Source organism: Lepidochelys kempii, chromosome 4 (assembly GCF_965140265.1).
Source record: "Lepidochelys kempii isolate rLepKem1 chromosome 4, rLepKem1.hap2, whole genome shotgun sequence".
Classification (NCBI taxonomy): domain Eukaryota; kingdom Metazoa; phylum Chordata; order Testudines; family Cheloniidae; genus Lepidochelys; species Lepidochelys kempii.
Genome location: NC_133259.1, coordinates 12,257,339 through 12,273,000, shown reverse-complemented (window position 1 = coordinate 12,273,000; position 15,662 = coordinate 12,257,339). Strand labels below are relative to the sequence as shown.

Genomic DNA, 15,662 nt, shown 5'->3' with positions numbered 1-15,662 from the left:
AGATTGTTTTTGCTTCCTTCCTGTGCTCCACCTGTTTGGGAAGTGCTCATGATGAAGAATCTGACAAGCCTTGGAGTGTATGGTTACCATTAACTGCTTACATAGAAGAGAACTCTTGGGTACCCTGGAATCCTTCTCCTCACAGTGAACAGACCATAACCTAGTGAAGTAGAAGGACGACATGGAAATACTTTCATGTTCATGGTGTAGTTAAGGGGGAACGCCTGCTAATAATATATGTAAGGATAATTTTTAAAATATATTACAAATAATGCATGGATTGCAAAAGCTGATATAACCTGAAAAAACTTCTCAGCATTTAGCCAACCATAGAAGGAAAAAACTTTAGTCCATCCAGTGCATTTCCCTGCCCAACAATGCATGATTGTTCTTCACAGCAAATATTCTAGTGTTTTGCCCAGCCTAGTTTGCAATGTCCCAAGGGATGGAGCTTCCACCACTTCAGATGAGAGGGTACTCCACATGCTAAGAGATTTCAGTGAATGTTAGGAAAAACCTTCTAACTACCCAAACTTTACCCCATTTTTGCTAGTTTTATTCCCCACACATCACCCTAAATAATTCCTCTTCCTCCTTGGTGTTCAACCCCTTTAAATTGTCCTATGCTTTCTTATGGCATAGTCCTGTTTCCATTGAAAGCAATAGGTGTTTTCCCATTTATTTAAATGGGAGAAGATTGGGCTGCTAGTCATCTGTGAATCAAGTTATACATACTGTATATTTAGCACTTTTAAAAACTTTCCTTATACGTTTATCCCCCTTAACCACTTGATCATTTTTTTATTGGTCTTCTATGGATGACACCAGCTTGTCAACATCCTTCTGGTAACGAGATGCCCAGAAATAAATACAATATTCCAGGTGCTGTTGCAGCAGAGTTGTAAAGAGAGGGCTATTAGATCCCTTCTCTGGGATGTTTTAATGCTTCTGTGTATGCAGCCCAAAACTGGAGTGACCTAGTTTTACTGCTTATGGGCATTGCAAACTTCATTCAGATTTTCTGTTTAACACCACCACATGAGGGTTTTCTCTGCATTACTTCTGTCCAGCTTTATCCTTCCCACTGAGTGTATACCAGTTACAGACGATATGTCTTCAGAGTTATTCGCTCGTGTTCTTGTATGTTTGAATTTATACAGTAATAAAATGGATGCCTATGCCAAATGAAAAGTGCCTCTGCCAAACATTGAGTCTCATCTTGTTGTTTTCTGCCTTTGGTTTTAATTGCGATAGATAATTTGTGTCCTCTTTCTGTCCTCACTGGTGTTTATTACTCTTCCCAGCGTGATGTCTCTGAATTTCACTGAGATTCTCTTCCCCTCTAGCTCTGATTTTCAGTGAAAAGAGACTAGTCGTTTTCACCATTGTAGTTACTCGACTTTGTTCTGTTTTGTTGTAGGCTCTCATGCACTGGCATGTTCTTGCAATATTTGAGTTGCCAACATGCAGGAGAACGTTTACAAATGCGCTAATGTATGATTAATTCAAGGAAATGTTATAGGACTTACATGAAAGCTTATTTTTACAAGATCCAAATCTAGGCTCTGTCTTCATCTGGCAATGTCCCTTAAAATCTAACTTTGGCAATCCTTAGCTGGAAGGGGGAAAGTGCAATATGCCTATAATTAATTGTCTCCCACCCCCCCTGTTAGGAAACTGATGCACAGTAGTTGAGGCTTGCCTAAGGTCATACAGGTGGTTAGTGTATAGAGCTCTGATCCCTTAAATCCCTGTCTCAGGCCTCATTCATAAACAGATCCTTCCTCCCCTTTGTGCAGCTGACTCCCACAGAATTTGAGGGGCACAAGCTTACTCACATTGTTAGTGACATGATATGGAGTTGGGTCATACGTCAACTGCCTATATTTAATAGTTTTGTCTATCCTGGGGATTTTTTTTTTCAGTGGCAGTTTGGCTCACAGGACAGATCTTTGTCTGCAAACAGAAGTCGAACTCAATGTCTTGTATGTTTCATGTGAATTCGAATCTGTCCTTTGTCAGTCTCTTGAATCTCATAATGCTACCTCTGTTTGAAGAAATAGTGAATACTCCACAGGAACCTGGGAATCTGATGCTCTTTACTACATAATAGTGCTGGCATTCCCAGTACTGTGCAAAATCTGTTGGTCCTTCATGCTTTGTTAAAATGAGCTTGGCAACCCCTAAAGGCTTTTTTCTGGTGGCTTATATTTGAAATAGAAGAAAAGATGGACAGATATCTTATTGGAGGTCTGTTGGGTATGTTAACAGTAACGTATTGTTGAGTATGTGCAGTAACGTATACATAATGGAATATGTATTGATATATAGATAATAGAGTGAACTAGTGTGTTCTCGAGCTGACAAGACTTGTGTTCAGGATGGAAAAAGGCTTTGAATGAGTGTGGTCAGCTGGAGTGCTTAGTCAAAGAGATGCACAAAACCCTTCTTATTTGGTGTGATGTGTGCAGTGCTTACCCAAATCAGTGTTTCCATATCAACAGAAGCCTCTGCCAAAGCTAATTCTAAAGTTAAAAAGAAATTGGCTGGATCAGAGAAGCACTCATTCTCTTCCTGGGAGGGATGGGCTGAGGACTTCCTGCTGTTTGGAACTCAGTCCATTGATTGATTTTTGTGAGGGTGCTTGGCTGATTTTTACTGTTTAAACGGAATGGACTAATCTTCCAAATCACCAGCAGGGATTCCTAATTTCTAGATCTGTCAGCATGGATGACCTAGTTTTACTCCATGGGTCTCAAATGCAAATGACTTTCTCTTCCTGTACATTTAGCTGACGCCTTTTTAAAAAAGGGAAACAGACATTTCCAGGAAGGCTAGTTAATGCCAAGACTTCATTTATTTTGTTTATACGCATAAATACACAGATTGCCCAACAGACTAGTTTTTACTTGCTCAGTTTTTTCCCCACTATTCAGCAGTAAAAAATAAAAATAAAAACCCCAACATTTCTGTGTAACGGGTTTTGAGTATGGTCAGGCAAAACATGTAGCACTAAAGGAATTCCAGAATGATTTTTTTAAAATTCCAGTGAGAACTTTTTTTAAACAAGTACACTTGTGTTGCAAAATATTGGTTGCTTGTGCTAGTGGGCAAGAATCTGAAAGTGAAATTGAGTAGAAACAAAAGTGAAATATACTATGCTATGATTGCCCAAGCTGAAATCCAAAAGGAAAAAGGGCATAAAGTAGATCAGATTTTTAAAATGCGCAGAAAGGTGTTGTTGGTAGCATAGGCAAGGATGTTTCTTTCAGCAATGAGTCTTTTTAACTTGACAGCATCCCTTTAAGTAGCCATAGATACTGTCCTCCTACCATTGTCAGAAATGAGAGTTTCAATATAGCATAATTTGTTCACTTTGGAAGTGGAAGGAAGCCAGGTCCTTTCTTCTTGCACCCACAAAACATTTAGCCTTCCATTAGCCATACAGAGAACTGATTAGAATGTTACTATTATTGAGATTCATGGGGAAATACATCTTCAGGATGTTTGTTTTGGCCTCCTTCTGATCAAATTGTAACTGTATCATTTCACAGTTTGTGTTGTGTTAAAATCTTGTATGACTAATTGAACTGATGGCACTTCATGTGCTGGGGTGATTTCAAAACACTATCCACATCTGTAACAGGGTCAGACATCTTGTGGCCAGAGGTCACTCTGTGGCACCCTGCTAACAATTCCTCCCCCTCTTCAGAGCCCTTTACTAAAGTTTGGTCTACACCACCAACTTATGTCTGTATAACTAAGTTGCTCATGGGGGTGGACTGCTCACTCTTAGTTGTCTCTGCTGTCCCCAAGCAGCCCGCTTTCACTGCAGCTTCATGCTGTTTTTATAGTGGAACCGCCTGATTCAACCCAGCTATGGCACCTCCATAATCAGGGTTGGCTAGCCCTAGGCCCCCCAGCCCTAAAGAGCAAGCCACCCTATTAGAATATCCCATTGTATTGAATTGTTTAAATTGGTGATGTGTTTCTAAGTGCCAGAGGTAAATGGTGCTTAATTCAGAGACCAGCTCCAAAAGAATTCCCTCTAGCTGGGGGAGCTGTTTTGTCTAGAGTTCGGCGATCATACCATGCTGATGTTGCTCTCCTTGCTAAAACAGCACTTACAAGTACTTGCAGGGAAAGAAAGATTCCCTGCTAATCTGCCAGGAGAGCCAGGGATTTAACTGCTGTGACATTTACAGGGGGTCAGTGCGAATTCGAGTCAATATTAGGGTATCTAATTGATGCCCTCTCCTGCATAGAGGCTTGGACAAGACAACTGTTGGCCACATCTCATCAGCTGTGTGGGTGGAAACTCCAGTAATATCTTCCTCTCGCAGATCCCAAGCCATTGCCCATTAAAGTCAATAGGAGTCTTTCAGCGGACTTGAATGGGAGTTGGGTCAGGCCAAGAAAGATAAAGGGCCTGATTTTGCTCACGCAGTGTGTGAATTGCCAACAACTCCATGTAAGTAATGGAGTTACACCATGGTAAAACCAGCGTGAAAGCAGAATGGGGTCCAAGGAACTGGCGTGATGGTGTTGGTGAGGAACTAAGCACTAACACTAGACAGCAGAGTCCTCTTAGAGGCCCTAAACCAAAGTTGATTGAGGTCAATGGAAAGACTGCTGACTTCAGTGGGCCTTGGGTCAGGCCCATAGTGAAGTAACCTTTTTTCGACAAAAGCTCATGCTCAAATAAATTGGTTAGTCTCTAAGGTGCCACAAGTACTCCTTTTCTTTTTGCGAATACAGACTAACACGGCTGTTACTCTGAAACCTTCTTTAAGCTGGAGTACAGTTTGTTTGTTGTCCTTTAAGTGGAGCTTCTGTCCATCTAAGATCACTATAAATAGCTTTCAGTGCTTGGGTTTTTACAAAAAAAAATTACTTTGGGCATTACTCAGTGAGCTGAGTTCTGATCTGACCCAAAGTAAAGCTTACATGACCTGCCCTTCCCTTAACTGCCCTTCCTCCAAAGTGAAGCAGCAGGACCTTGATGGAGAAAGTACACGTTTCTGAGAAATAGTCAGTGTAAAGTGTTCTATAAGGTAGAATTTTGCTCTCTGCGTAATGAGCTGGCCTTGGTAGTTTTGCTTTTCTAGAGCATGTCTTCCACAAGGTTACATTCTTGGGCTTTTGTTCCTTCACTCTAACTATACAATTTCCTCCCCCACTCCCCCCAAGTAAGCAACATTCTTGATGGTTAAACCCAGTGGTGATGGTGACTGAAAGATTTTAGCTCAATGGGATGGGGAGCTGTAACCTGCATTTCAAAGATGACAGGAGGAAGGCATGTCATGAAGTTTACTGCAGCTGATGAGTTACAAACAGCATGTAGCGCTGATCTTGTTTTATTGATGCTTTTGTTATAAATCTGGCCCAGCATATTAATGTTTCCATGTACCTGTGTAATGGTATCAGTCTTGAATAATTGTGTTTTGTCTCTCCTCAGTAAAGCAGCTGGGTCTTGGGGTAATGGTTTTTCATGCAGAGAGCTGGCCTGTGTATACAGTTAAGGATAGGACAGCATGTGCAATCCTTTCCTTTTAGGTCAGATCAAACAAGTGACAGGGACTTAGGTTTACAGAAATTTTTTTCTTTCATGCTTCTGTTTGGGGCCAGATTTTCAAAGCAGGGTGTAACTGCAAAAAAAACCCATTGGCACAGAAATACAGGGAGTGAAATGTGTGCAAGTACAGGTACAATGTGTGTGCATATTTTTGTGAGAATGCTACTTGTGCCCTGCTGATATAGCATTCATACCCTCAGCTGTTCTCAGATCATCAGTAAGTGTTGCTCTCGCTATTTGCCTGGTAGCCAAAGTCAAGTAGCAATAACAAGAAGCATCAGTCATAGTTCCTATAAAGTTATCCTTTGCAAATGCATGCATAGTAGGTATTCTGTTGACACCATCTGGCATCAATGCAGCACACAGTCTCAAAGGAACAAGCAGTTTAAGCTTTTGCAGGCCTTCAAGTTCTGAGAGAGCTGCTGGCAGTTGTTCTGCAACTGGTGGTGTGGTTTACCTTGACTTTAGCTCATGTGACAGAGGTTTTTATTTGGCAGCTTCTCATTAGGCCAGAAGTGATCAAATATTAATATACACACACACACATGCAAACAGGCTCTTCTTAAGATTAATTCTAAGTATTATTTACAAGCTGCTTCTCAACAGCTGAAACGTCATTAAAATAACGTGATTAGCTAAAGGGCTTCTCCATTCAGCTTGAGGGGTTCTCCATGAAAAATTTTAGTTCAGCTGTACAGGTTTTTTAAACGCCGTAGTTAGTGACTGACTTATTGAAATTCCTGCTTTCCCAGAGTCATCTTCTGGATTAGCCTGTGAAATACTGCCCATATGTGCCGGGCGCCACAGAAGAAGAGCAGTGTATCTCGGGCAGTTCCTTCCCCTCTTCTGCGTTCAGTGTTTTTGGTTTGTTTTTTGCAGTAGCACCAAAGGCCTCAGTCAGAGTCAGGACCCCTTTGTGTAGGGTGCTGCACAAACACCTAGGAAGAGACTGTTCCTGCCCCAAAGAATGTAGGCCAAGATTTTGAAAAGTGATGAGTGATTTTTGGGGATTTTAGGGGTCTTGTGCTTCTAAGTCACTTACGGCCGTGTTTCACAACCTTTTCGATACCGGGGACTGGCGCCAGTCCACGGGCAGGTTGTTGAGAAACACTGACTTAGGGTAGGTCTACACTGCAGCTGGAAGCATGCCTCCTGGCCTGGGCAGACAGACCCTCGTTAGCTCTGCTCAAGCTAGTGTGCTAAAAATAGCAGCGTGGATGCTGCAGTACAGGTGGTGGCACAGACTAGCCGCCTGACTTCAAGTCTGCCTGACTAACGGGTCTGTTCTCGGGTGGCTGGCCCAAGCCACTACAGCAGCGGGTCCTTTAGCACTTTAGACAGACAGACAATGCTAGATTTCAAACCACTTAAGTTGTCAGTACAGGATGGGAAGGCAGATGTGAGACCAGAATCTCCAAATGTGCTTGGGGCCGCCCTGCGTCCAACTGCCATAGCTTCCCCCTGCACACGCTTCTGCCAGCTGGCGCTGTCAGTAGCAGCAGCACTGAGGTAAGGCCTCAGTTTCCCAGTACCCTCCCAGGACCTGCAGACAAATGCCAGGGAATGAAGACCTACCATCTTGCTGCCCCTTCCCCCCCTAGGAGCCCAGTGCTCCATAGCACCACGCAGGAGCTGGGAAGCTAAGTGCTCATCTGGCCCACTGTCCCTGGTGCATGTGGCTGGGATGGGAAGAATTAGGTCCCCTCACTGAGAGTGAAGGAAACTGTTGACTGACTCCACTTGCTTCATGGCTCCATGCAGGGCTCTGGGAAATACACTTACTGTGCTGACCCAAAACTTGGAAACCTCACTGTGGTGGTGGCTATTTATTGTCTGTATTAGTGCCAGAGTGGGAGATGTGGGAATTGAGTTTGGGACCCCATGTGCTAGGCACTGTACATTTCCTCCCCAGGACTTACCGTGTAAATAGAAAAGACCGCCAAAAGGTAGGAGAGAGGCAGTGATGCTATTTGTATTTTACTGAGGGGGATCTGAAGCACATAAAAATTAAGTAATGTGCCCAAGGTCACACAGGAAATGTGTAGTGGAATAGGGAATTGAATCCAGGTCTTCTAATTTCTAGGCCAGTGATTTAACCACAAGAAGGTTATCCTGCCTCCCTGGAAGGCAGCGTCTCTGCTGTTGTGTTGCTGGCAACCACATTCAGACTCTGAGGAGGAGTGTGCATGTGAGTTTCGCTCAGTGTAGTGCATGACCATGATAGCCTTGTGCTAGTACGAGAGGTAGAAAGTATAGCTGGTCATCACCAAAACAGTCAAGCCGACGAGACACGTCGTGCTATCAGATGCACATTGTAAACAAACTGACCTAATAGAAATAATGTTTGTTCATTAATCTCTTTCACTTCCTGTAATCGGAGGGGAGGCTTGTAAAAACAGTTGGTTAAAAATATGTCCAGTGGAGGTGTGATTTTTCTAGTTGACTGTGCCCCTTTAGAAGTTCAGTGTTAAAATGTTCGATGTCTAATGACCTCAATGGTCAGATCAGAAGAACGTGTTCAATTTAGCAGCGCATAGAAAAAGTAGCAGGAGTTGTTACGATTGTGATGATTTAATTTTTTTAGGCTGTTTCTGCTGAGGACTTGGATCTTTTTAGAAGCTGCTTGGGGGAGAGGTTCAAAATGGATCGTAAGCACCGATTTGCAGTCGTCCCATCATTGAACTTGCTGCAAATGAATTAAGAAAAGCTTTGCACGCTGCTGCAATGCTTAGCTATGGTGCTTTCATTTTAAAAGAGTAGGTTAAGGATAAATGGGCCTGATCCACCAAAATGACAAACCCTCCCAAACATCAGGCCTTGAGCTTCCTCCCCGAGGCTCTGACTTGTCAAAGCATGTACACATGCGTTTCAGTTTCTCTATTCAGCAAAACACTTAGCCACATAGACGGTTAGGGTTGGAAGAGGCCTCAGGAGGTCATCTAGTCCAACCCCCTGCTCAAAGCAGGACCAACAACTAAATCATCACATGTTTAACCTAGTGGCTCTCAATCTTTCCAAACTACTGTACCCCTTTCAGGAGTCTGATTTGTCTTGCGTACCACCAAGTTTCACCTCATTTAAAACTACTTGCTTCCAATATCAGACGTAAAAATACAAAAGTATCTCAGCACACTATTACTGAAACATTGCTGACTTTCTCGTTTTGTTTGTGTGAAATTTTAGCTTGTTCCGACTTTGCTAGTGCTTTTTATGTAGCCTGTTGTCAAACAAGGCAAATACCGAGTTGAGTTTATGTACCTCCTGGAAGACCTCTGCATAACCCTGGTTGAGAACCACTGGCGTAACCTGTTTAGCAAAGTTTAATGTGGGCTGTTTTGCTGAAACACAGTCCTAGCCAATCTCTTATTTTCAGTCCCAGTGCCCTGGACAAACAAACAATTCCATTTTCCAGCCATCCCCTGATGGAATCATTGATTCTTACCCTCAGAGTCTAGCCAAGGGAATGTCTACACTGCCGTTAAACACCTGGGGCTGGCCCAGATCAGCTGACCAGGACTCAAGAGGGTTGGGCTGCGGGGCTGTAAAATTGCAGTGTGCACATTCAGACTGTCTGGAGCCTGAGCTCTGGAACATTGTGAAGCGTGAAAAGAAAAGTACTTGTGGCACCTTAGACTCACGAAAGCTCATGCTCAAATAAATTGGTTAGTCTCTAAGGTGCCACAAGTACTCCTTTTCTTTTTGCGAATACAGACTAACACAGCTGTTACTCTGAAACCTGTGAAGGGTGAGGATCCCAGAGCCTGGGCTCCAGCATGAGCCTGAATATTTACCCTACAGTTTTACAGCTGAACCCTGTTAGCCCAAATTATCTGACACAGGCCAGTCGCGGGAGTTTAACTGCAGTGTAGACATACCCTGAGAGTGAAATCTTGAAGTCAGCGGGACTGGGATTTCACCCTCAGGTTCTTACTGCTGAGCAGAATGTTTAAATCAGCTTTTTTTTCAATCTCTCTACTTTCTGGAGCAGCTCTCCAAAAGGACGACATAGTGCTAATTAGAGATTCATATCATGGTTTCATGTTATCGATTGCTTGTTTTTCAAGCAGGATCTCCTCCCTTGCCTCTGTTCCCTAACTAGTCTGCCAAAGCTTCCCCAGACTTACTGGGACAGGTATACTTCTAGGTTTCTTTTGCCTATGAATTCCGTGAACTACCATGCAGTGCCTAAAATCTCCCTCTTTCTTTAATAATTTTTTTAAAAAAAAGTCCTGTTATTATTTCATAGTAACCTCAAAACTGCCAGGAGCAGCAGTAAATATAAAGGGCTAGATTGTCAAAAGGACTCAGCATTGGTCTATCTCAACTGTCACTGAAGTTGATGGTAAAAATCAAAATTAGACTTAAGACTGAGCATTTTGGAAAAACGTGTCAGAACGGCTTGGTGTCCGACTGATTTGGGAGGCTGCATAGTAGGCCACACTGCCAGCTTGTGCTGATCTCTGCACTTCCCACTGCTTTCCCACACCCCCATTGTTTTTTTATTTGCCTTGCCCCTGCCAAAAACGGGCACAGCCGCCAGTGGAACCATGGCGGCAGCAGTCACGTGAAAATGGACGTGCTGCTCCAGGAGATTTCCTGCTGCTGTCACTGGGGAAGTGTGATGCGCAGGACTAGTGGCTCGGGTACAGGCCTGCCATGCAAGAGTCCCTCTTGGGCTAATTTAATAAATGCAGCAGAAGTGTGTGCAGTCCAGTGCTAAACCAAAGCCTGTCCTCGTAGATTTCTACTGCCAGGAAGATACAGGAAAGCAGCCAAGAGATGCTTTTCTTTAATTAGACTTCTACTGCAGTGTTTTCCCACCTAAGAAGTCAAAAGTAATTGATTATGTTGTCTACGTTATTTAGCCTACAAACTTACATTTTGTTGCCTAGACAATGCCTGTTTTATTGCCCAGTGGGTATTCTCACATCGTGAGTGGTGCAATTATGGGATGTAGGTGGAGAGATTAGAAGAATAACCTTCAGGCTCTAAGGAACTATTTTTAGTCTGAAGCTATAGCTGTACTTTCAGGGAAGACACATAAATGAGAATAACTCTGGCAGTTGGCTGATCAGGGAGAAGCTGGTTAGTAAAGTCCCTCTGGCACTCAGATACAACGGTGATGAGCATAGTATAAGACCTTAGGTACAGTCCTGTCTTGTTTAAAGAACAATTACTGGAAACATATAAATAAAACGTCTAAACCCCATTAGGCTTTTGTGTGTTTTTGCCACTTTGTTGAGTTTCTAGAGTCACTGCTAAGATTGTGACTGAAATCTCAACACTTCTTTCCTTACTGGTGTCTTAACCCTATGTCACCTCATCTAGCACTGCTCCTGTCTTTTAGGCTTTATCTGTGCTTATGCTGACCGCAGCCAGTATTCTTAAAAGGACCTTTGAGGACAGGCCTTGTGGTTACCCAACCTTAGATGGAATGCAAAGACCAGAATTTTTCTCCCTGTTTCTGATCTGATCAGATCAGAAAACAGGGTTTCCACCGCTGGGGCTGCCCCAAATAGATTATCCCCTTATGTAACAGTCAGCAGTGACCATTATTGTAAATGAAACCAATTTTATTTGGCATTGGAAATAGGAGAAAATATGAAGAATGTGTAAATATTCTTTCTCTCTCTAATATGTGTACACACGTACGCATGGGCACAATCTGACCCTGGAGCAGGGTTAGCTCTATAGGCTAAACGTTAGGGCTTGTCTTCACTAGAAAACTACATTGAGTCAGAATATAGCCAGGAGGCATGTGCCATATGTGATTGCTTCAGGTTCTTCCTCTCTCACCGCTTCCAAGTCCCTGGTATAACTTGAGAGTCACTGTTTGTTGTCCCTTAGTATCTTGTATTCGGGTGTGAGATCCCTTCAATATAAAGGACATTGTCTGAGTAATGCACAGCATAATCACCACCTGGCCCCTACATGGGTCAGAGTTCAGGTTCTTGGGATTGATTCTGCACTGCCCAGCACTTGGCACGGTCATGTACCCCTGGGTAAAGTGAGTGCAAAATGGGTATAAAGTCTTACTTCGTAGCATTTTATACCCACTTTACACTGTGGTACATGACTATACAAGGGGCTGGGCAGTGGAGAATCAGGCTCCTTGTATTGTGATTATGCATATTCCTACGTGATGGGAATAACACCTCTGTTTGTTATGTGGATAGTACAAGATTGATGGTGTCCTTAACAATTCATTCTCTTGCTATTAAAGTGCCTGGGTTTTATAAATGACGTAGTAGAGTAGGTAGCTACATTGCTCTCAGTTTAACTGACTTTATTAGAAAAGTTTAATTTGCTTTGTTTTTTGAATAGCCTAAATTTTAGCCCTGACACCACAAGTGAGGGTGACAAAGAAAAGGGAGACATGGAACAAGGAAGGATGAAGATTACAGCAATATGATTACACAGTGACTTAGGGAGTTGTATGTGCCAAGTGCATGGTTGTGTTTCAGAGAGTAGTGGTCCATTTATTTTGATCCTGTTTGCTGTTCATGCCTTCAGTATCATTTAAAAAGGCACCCCCATCCCTAGAGAGCAAACATCTGCTGGGAGAATGTCTGTGAGCATGTTGTGTCTCACCATAGATGGTCTTTCTGCACACTTGATATTGATGGAAAGATATACATCTTAATACTTTCATCCACACACCAGGTACAGTTGGCAACATTAGAGTCAGAATCACAGAAGTGTAGGACTGGAAGGGACCTCAGTAGGTCATCGAGTCCAGTCCCTGCACTCAAGGCAGGACTATGTAATAACTAGACCATTCCTGATTCCTCCATTGCTGATGTGCTACATCACTGTAAAGTGAGGCACGGCAATGTGTCTTACCCCAGAAGTTGAGAAAACATTGGTTACAAATACTAACAAACCTTTCAATGTTTGCTGTGCCTATAACCTCCAACTTGATACTCCCCAGAAATTAGTGCACAAACTAGTTTCAAATCCGCGTTGTGAAAGGTGGCTTTGCTAAATCCCTGTTGCACAGCCCCACAGGGAGCAAGTCGCAGGTCCTGATTCCTGAGCCGCTATGATTTCCTCACAACTCCTCCTTGGGGAGAATGGAATCACTGTGAGAGAGATAGGGTTTGATGTCCTGTGTGCTAAGGAGAAGGAAGCATGTTGCCTGGAGAAAGAGACCTGGGAAGCAGGTATTCCTTCGTGCTGCTTGATCGGAGGCACTAAGTTTCCAAGCCTGCTCCTCCCCCCAGCAGCGGGTCTGTCCCTGCTGGATTCTCCTCAGGGCCAGCCTGCAGGAAATGCTGTGCTTCCATGCACCAGTGGACCCTGCTCACTACCTCTCTCCCTAGCCCTTCCTGGCGGTGTAAAGCCTTCTGGAATTTACAGACTAGCTAGAACCAGGGCCAGAGTTACACCTTACGCGCCCCTCAGCACAGCATCTTCAGGAACCCCTGCCTACAGCTGACCTTCATGTTTTCCTTAAAAAATTAAACTTTTAATCCACTTTTGACTTTTAGGAGCCCCTAGGCACATGCCTACTGTACCTAATTGGAAATCCAACCCTGGCTAGAACTCAGTGAGAGGATTCCTTGACGACCTCAGCAGAGCATGTCCTGACTCCTGTGTATGTGTTGATTCTTCCAGCATTGCTTTAACAAGCAGGGAATTATTTAGCAGCCTAAATTTAAAACGAGCAGAGATTTGGTTAGGGGAATTAGCATAAGCCTCATGTTTTTCCCATGCATTTAATGTTTTCCTGCTTATAAATATTAAAACATGCTGTTTGCATGTACTCTGGGGCTTTTGGGAGGCAATGAGGCCAGATCCTCAACTGGTGTAAATTGTCATAGCTCCATTAAAATGAATTTCTCCACTGAAGTCAGTGGAGCGCCACTGACTCACAACAGTTGAGGATTTGGCAGAGTGGTGTTTATGGTTTCTCTAAGTACATATTCCACATTAACAGTGTATTTATTTAGCTTGAAACTCCCATGCAAAGTTTGGTTCCGAGAGGAAGGTATTCTGAGCCAGAGGAAGAGGGGAATGGAATCCATCAAGTTGGCAGTTGTTCTGGTGGGATAAAACTTTAACTGTGATGGCTTGATTAAGAAATAATGGATGTCTGCTTGGTTATGGAAGCATCAGAGGATACTTCAGTTGCATAGCTAAAGTACTACCTGCAATTACATCTGTTCGGGTTGGGCTGTGTTTATTTTCATGTTTAAATAATGTGGCAGGAATAAGGGAAATGTGTCTATTATTAGGGTAAGGATGGGGGAAGAACAACAGTCCTTGCCTAACATCTGCTGCCTTTTAAATACAATAGTTATGTACAGTTCGATTTTTTAAAAATATCACATAGACACTTAAATACAAGCTGAGTTTTTGTTTTGTAACGTACATGAATTCATTGAGGGTATGCATGGCTGTTCTTGTCCCCTAAATTTAATGGATTAGCTGGTCTTGTCCCCTAAATTTCCATCCTCGCCTTGACATACACACCTTTGCATATCATCTGTAATTCTGCTCAGACCCTCACAGATAATATTTCATACTCACCTGCACATTAAATGAGAAATTCTGCTTGTTGGACTCACTCTGGCAGGTGTTATGCCAACAGAATGCTGGGAGATTGTTAGTGAGTGAATCCGTTAACATGTGAAAGCGGGGTGGGGAAAAAGTGTACGTTTCCAGAAGCCTTTTATTCACCCAAATGCAAACAGATTTTCACTGGGCTTCCAAAGGGCATGCTGGCGATCTCACGCAGATACATCCCTGCCAATTATGAAGAGTAGCTTTTGCTCAACCTGCGCTTCTCTGGGTGGGAAAATGGTCTCGCTTGGGCTGAGACCAACCATAGCAAATCTCAGCTCAAAAGGCAAATGGTTGAGAAAGTTTTAAAAACAACTGAAGAAAATTCCATCGGGGAGATGATTAGGCAGCCCTAACTGTAGGCATCACTATGTGCCTTTTAAAAAAAAAAAAAAGTTTGTAATTACACAGAAGAAAGGAAATAACTCCTGCAGCACATCAATGGAAGAACCCTCAGGAAAACTACTCAGCATATGATAATTTCTAGACTGTTTTCCAAATTATATATTTATAAAACTATAAAACTCCTGCAGCTCCACTGGAGAGTGGGTGGGTGAGTAAATAAATGAGTGTGTGTGTGGTTGGTTGGTTGGTTTGTTCGTTCGTTCGTTCCCAGTCGCAGAGCTGCAAGAGTTTTGCATTAAAGGGACTGCAACAGGATAGTACAACAGTTGTGGGAGAGATGGGAATATTGTGAATGTCTCTGCCAATCCTGCCATCTCGAGCAGCCTCACCTCGGCTTCTCAGAGGGCTTTGTGTGCTTTCTGGGGCGTAAAATGGGGATACTGATACTGACTTCCTTTGTAAAGCCCTTTTAAGATCTACTGCTGAGACTTGCTGTAGAAGAGCGAGGAGTCACTACTAGAATGTGATTTAATAGGACTGTTTGCAGATCCTCCAAAGGTTTGGGATATGGATTAAGATCTAGAAGTTTGGATGTTTATCCAAAACTAAGGAGGCAACACGCGCAGGAGACCTTTGATCCTCCAGCGTCACTAGCCAGCCCGTACTCGAGAACTGGTAAACTGGGTCTTCATTAGAGGAAGATCAAGGGGCTTGCTCCCCCTTTCTGGTGTGTCTGGGGGAGACTGGCAGGTGTTTGAACAGCTGCATGAGACATCTCCCCTTTTCTCATTCCTTCAGCAATAGAAAGGGACTTTTCCTCCTCTGCATTCCATGGGAACACATGAATCTTTCTCCTGCTCTGCCTTCCCCCACCCCAGTCGTCCTGCTTCTCTCCTCTCTGAAATTCTCACTCATTGCTTTCTCCCCCAATTTTTACCTCTGCTCCTTCCCCAGAGTTAATGATGTCTCTGGTCCCTTCACCCCTTCCTTCCCCAGAGTTGAATGTGCCTTTGTTCTCCTTGGTCCCTTAAAGTCATGGGGGAAATAGGCCACATCTCTTTCCCACCCCCCATAGGATAAGAGTATGGGTGGATGCTGCAGCTGTGTTGCACTGGCTGCTTCTAACAACTGCTCCCGTCCTGGCTGCCTCTTTGCTATTCTTTGCCCTGCACTGAGA

General features: G+C 43.4%; 1 protein-coding gene across 7 annotated transcripts in view; it reads left to right on the top strand.

Annotated features, from left to right (window-relative positions):
* The window catches only part of SLC4A4 (solute carrier family 4 member 4), a 261,671-nt gene that overhangs the window by 152,739 nt on the left and 93,270 nt on the right, over window positions 1-15,662 (top strand). The window lies entirely within an intron of this gene.